Genomic DNA, 6,166 nt, shown 5'->3' on the forward strand with positions numbered 1-6,166 from the left:
CTTGACCGAGCTCGCGCGCCGTCACCCTTCTCGGCCCGCTCCACACCAAGCGGGAGATGACAGCTCTAAATCAGCCCACTGGGCACTGTTCAGAAAGGAAGTGGAAGGGGACATGGATGGCTGGAAACTTGGAACAGGAGCGCTGTGCAACATTTTGCTTCGGGTCCCGTTTGTAGCATACTATTTGCAGTGGCAAGTCATTGCAACTTTTAAAAAATGCAAAGCAATGTTCAGATTTTTGGTGTGGTGGTCAGCATGGAATACGATCTACAGAGACCTGGATTCAGCTGTGAAATTTATTGTGTGACTTCCCCTCTACCTGAAAGAGTGGTTGTGAGAAGAAAATAGGCTTACTAGTCTGGTCCCATATGCTCCCAGACAAATTCAGTATTCATGTCACAAATGGCACCGCCAGCAGCACTTACTTGCAGCACATGTGAACTAGTCTGGGATGAAAATCTGACTTGCCTATGACCCAGATCAGGATGGGCACCTTGTAGCAATTCAGATGTCTTGGCTTATAACATGCTGGAGCTCCCTCAAAGCTTGCAGCTTGTCTGTATGCCAGAAAAGAAAAAATGTTGACTCAGCTGGAGGTGCAGGATTCTGGTTGGCCACACAGGGCCCTAGTAGCAACATTTTAAACTCTTTCTTTAAACTCTTCTTTAGTCTTTCTTCGTTGAGAACCTGTCTAACTTGGAGCTGCATCATTGTCAGCCTTCTGTGGCCTAGTTGTGGTTATTCTTGCACCAGTTTTTCTTGCCTACACAAATCAAGTTGCTACATGGTACAGTGAACTTTTTTTCCTGTGGTTTGGTCAAGACATGGGGCAATTCTAAATGATGAAAACCAATGGTACCTGCAAGGGATTTTAAAAGAATATTTCCAAAGTCCATATTAGTTACAAGGCAAACAAAAAAATCACCAAAAAAGGAGGAAGCGCTTGAAATCTCCAGAACTTTTCATCAGATAAAATGTGTGGTGGGAAGGAAACGCAGTGTATTACTCCAAACTGGGATTTTCAGCTTTGAGGGTTCATTCCCTCCAACTTCTAGTGAAAGCTACACAATTTGGTTTCTGTCGATACATCTAAAGTGATTTCCAACTTTGTTTATAAAGACTGCATTGCTTCTGTCTGCATTCCACTGATAATGAGGCCTGCATGCAGACACTACTGAGTAATTCCTGGATATCATAGCTTCAAAAATAGGGGATCAAATGTTGTTACCTTTCTTGATTCCAGCAATCCTAGGGCAGTCCCAAGCACCACCGGTCAATAGCACATGGTCATAATCTGAATGTCAGTGTGTGTGGTGGTGTGTTGGACTGGGGACTATGAAGCTCATTGGGTGACTTTAGGCCTTTCAGACTCTCGGCTTGCTGTTACTAAGAGGATAAAAACCCTATGCAAACTGCCTTGGGCTGCTCTAGAGGAGGAGCTGGCTATAAATGTAATTAATAATTATGATGATGTCTGCAAACTCCTCCTCCCACATCTTGGGAATCTGATCATGGCTCTACCATCAAATTACTGGGTCCCCCCCCCCCAATCTGTGCTACACCCTTTTGTAGCATCTTGGCTGATGTAGAGGTTTGAGATTCCAAAAGACTGCTTATTTTTGGTGACCTTTAGGTTGGCTAATTTCAGGAATTACGTACTCCATTATTGAGTTCAGAATTTTTTAATGATCAACATGGCTACTCCTGGCTTTTTCTTTAAATGGAACCTCTGTTGTAAGGTACTTAATTAAATTAAGCTACTCTGTTGTAAGGTACTTAAATTGCAGATAGCGCTCCAACTTTCCATGCCATGCAAATATTTCATGATTGTGAGGTATCCAAAGTAACCGCAACAAATGCTTGAAAAATAGATATTCGCTAGTAAAAGCTCATTGTTGATGGCACACAGTGCAGCCACCTACTGAAGCTGTGGGTCTGGATAATAACTGGATAGGAGACATGTGGAAATCTACTCAGTTTCAGTATAAAAGTAGAATATAAACCTCCTAAATAAATACTGAACATGACCAAAATCAGCTTAACTGTAACTTAACCGTAACACTTCCCTGTCCTGTCCTCCTTTCTCTCATTTGTTCTTTGTACACTGCTTAGACATTTCCTTAATGTAAGGGATTCATAAATATAAAACATGAGTAATTCCTGAGCACCAAATTGGTAGCACTGAAAATTGTCTGAATGGGGTTCTGTGCATGTGTATAGTTTTTTGTCTGGTAACTCATATTGGATTTGGGTCAAAGTTTTGTACTACATAACCATTGCAATTAATTGGTCCTCTCGATGAGTATCACCTTTTGGATCCTCTTTCTGTGTACATACATTTCTAGGATTGCTTGTCAGATATACTGAGATACAGCCCATCCATTGCTGTACTTAAAAATGAATCCCACACTTTTACTTGTGAAGCAGTCACACAAATAATTTGGTATCTTTAAAATTAGCCTGTTACAGGCCTGACTAGTTAATCCCTAACATATTAGTTGCCATCACTTACAGAGCCTTATCAAATGCTATCTAGTTCTGCCATGTTAGTGGCACCTGGAGGATGTGCTCCAATAATGGAAAAACATGGTTCACACACAGGAATTGGTATGCAAAAGTAAGAAAAACTGATCCAGTTGGAGGGTATAGAACAAAGCAAGCTACAGGAAAGAAATAATTAATAACCACACAATAGATGCCATAACAAAGAGATTTTATTGACATTCCTTTACAGTGATATGATTGAATAGAAAGCGCAGCCTGAGTATCATGTGACATTTTTCTGTCAATATAAGCAAAATCAGCCCAATAATGAGGACCTTTCCTGCCATTGACTTGTATGAAACCATAATAGACACTTGGTTTTAGATAAATTGGAAGCTGCAGGGAATTCAGCTAAAGTTTCAATACTGATTCTACCTAGTATCTACTCTCTACAGGCATCAGTTGACTAGATCAAAGGAACTACGACATACTAGGGAAAAAGTAACAATACAACCTTTTTGGACCTTGGAAAACTATCCCAGATTTTGTGATATATTGCAGTCAATTTTTAAAACACTGAGGTACAGGAAGAGCAGTAATTGTAAAAAGCACCGTCTTTAAAGTAGAAAGGTTTGTTGAATGTGTTTGACTACATGTTGGATCCTTTCCGGGATTTCCTTCCTGAGACATTCCATCATGGTTAAAGTTAATGGCAGTACTCCCATTGACTTCAACACACCTTGTGTTTAATTCAGGGCAGAAATACTTCACTTTAAAAAAAATCTGAAGCCATATTTGTCATCCATAAACTCCATTCACTGAAACTGAGTTACCTTCTAAGATTACCAAACACAAGTAAAGGTGGGAAGAAATATATTTGATTTCAATAGAATTTATTGGCAAATATGTGTGCTTATGTCCATAACTGTGGACTATGATCTAACATAAATTGCATGTACAAACTAATATACTTAGGATTAAGATTAAGCAACTAGTCTCACACTGGAGCAATGCTAAACTTTTGTTGTGATGAGACCTGCAGAAAAGAAAGCAATCAACCTGGTTAAGAACTCCAAATTTGGTCCTGATTAGTAAATATTCATTGGCACTTGAATAAAATGTGAATAATGAGGTTTTGTCAGATGAAATACTGCAAAATGTATGACTGTGTCATACAAAATTGGATAAAATACACATTTGTAGATCAATCACATGAAAGCAAAACTTCATAACTGCCAAACAGAATAAAAAGGTTTATCAGTTAGATTATAGCCTAAATGAATGTAAGTAGTAATATGAGGCAATGAACGTAGTGTTTGCAAAAGATGGAAAGAGATCACCAGGGTTTGAGTCTGGAAGAAAGCAGAACCTGGTTGTGTGATTTACCCTCACATTGGTTTCTAAACTTAGAAAGGCTTTGACAAAATAGTCTACTGAATAACCTCCTAACAAGGTGCATGATTTCCCCCGTTTGTCTCCATTTACATGTCCTCTCTAGTCGGGAAGGCACTTCCCCAAACTGCCCATCTGGAGAGCAGGGCAACAATTTGGTAGGAAAGACCAGCGAGATTCACTGGACCACATGGTTCCTTCATTCATGCACATTACCAAGCAGCATGGGACAACATCACAAGGGAACAGCATCCATGTTGCTATGTGTGTGAAAGGGTCCCATAATTTCCAATGAAATCTCCTCAGATTGTGACAAAAAGAAGCTTTCTTGGTACGTAAATACAGAATTACAGAGCTGAAAGGGGCTGATTAGGCCATCAAGTCCAACTTCCTGCTTAGTGCAGAAATCCAGTCTGAAGCATCCCTGACAGATGGATGTCCAGTCCCTGCTTGAACACTTTTGGCAATGGAGAGCCCACCACCTGCAGAAATCAGTGTCTCAAAGACTACCTCTTCTTACATTTCTAAAATTATTTTCCTCCACGAGTTTCATTCCAAAGTTTTGCCCTCTACCTTTTATTCTTTTGCATATCAAAGCCTGCCCAACACAGTACCAATGTAACAATCTATATGAATACTCAAAAAGAAATAGATGATAATAAATCGGACAAATAATTAATTTATAATACTGTGATCAGTCTACTGAAGTCAATGATGCAGAAAGGATGAAAAATGGGTTTGTTAGATGATTTTGTTTGGATGTCATCAAAAAGAAATGGTATGAGAAAACAGCTTCCAGTCTGGAATATTCAGAACATATTTTTGTCTGAATTGTAAAGAATAAAAACTAATCTGTTGTCTTAGGAACAGACAAGATTCTGAGGGCCAGATTGATGCTACCTATGCCATTTCCCAGAATATGGCTGGCATCAGAATATAACTATATAGTGGAATTTAGGGGCATGTCTCTCTCTCTCTCTCTCATTTTAGATGCTTTCACTGCATATACAAATCTTTCACCACACTAGAAAAAATAGTATATTTTTAATAAAATATAGCTCTTAAAGTCATTAAAAATCCTAACTATACAGCATTATAAAGAATGGATTTTGTGTATGCTGTTATATTTGGCCCACCTGGAACTAACCAGTTAAGTTGTGCCTTTCTTAGTTCACTTGCATTCCATTTTTTTTAAGATGACACCCCAGCTTTAATACCATGCACATGATCTTGTAGTAACACTGGCTGCAATCTTACACACATGAACTTATGCCAAGATGCAATCTTGTGCCATAGGACTCTGTGCACAAATGACTGCAAATAATATATACTGGACAATTCCTTTTAGGCCAATCTTTTGGGGGTTCCACCAGGAGATATGTTGTGTGGTCCAGTAAACCCTAATAATCTACTTCTTCCACTTGTTTCAATGAGATTTGCAGAGAAGTTCCACTGAAGCAAAGAAGCCGCATGCCCAATGTGTTTGAATCTACTCAAACAGCCATCAGGAGGCTTTCTGTAGCAATTATAATGCATGCTAAATGGTGTCTGTGCCTAAAAAAGTCAATTAAATACAGTTGATATGGACATTAAAAAATTATGCTGGTTTTTCAACTGATGACAGCTTAATTGATTTAATTGAATTTGGCATCTCACTCTAAAAGGCTAGAGTGGTTTATTTCATATAATGTGATTATCTAATGTGATTTTAAGCTAAAATTTCATTGTAGTGAGAAACTTTATTTTCATTCAACCAGCTTGCCTGAAATATTCCTTTTAAAAAAATTTATTGAATTTGCCTTGTTATTCTTACAGAAATACAGATATAATGATGATAGTGATGGCTGGACACACCTTTAAGAGACACTGTTCTTCTGGATTTGAAAGCGCATTAAACAAAAACAGATTAGTTAAGGCTGGTTTTTATATCAGCTGGAATAAAAGGCATTTGCCTAGATCACCTATTCTCTAGCTCAGACCCAAATGCACTTCATATGTCTACTTTATGTTTTCAGGAATCATGCAGCCTTTTGTCCATCTTTCTTCTTCAAAAATTGTGAAGTTTCCCCAAATGAACTTAAAAGTACAGAGTCACAGCCACAAAAGGACTTTGAGATCTCAGTTGTTTGAAAGGGAAAGTAAAACAACTGCCCAAAAATCTAGAACTGAAATATGAAAGTTAAACATTTTTAACATTATTTGCATTGTGCTTTTACATTTTTAAATGTACGCCTTTTTTCCAGGGCCCATCTTGAAAATCCTTCCTGCCCGTACATTTATTTGTAATACC

This window comes from Varanus komodoensis, unplaced genomic scaffold (genome assembly GCF_004798865.1).
Source record: "Varanus komodoensis strain SLA01 unplaced genomic scaffold, ASM479886v1 scaffold10, whole genome shotgun sequence".
Classification (NCBI taxonomy): domain Eukaryota; kingdom Metazoa; phylum Chordata; class Lepidosauria; order Squamata; family Varanidae; genus Varanus; species Varanus komodoensis.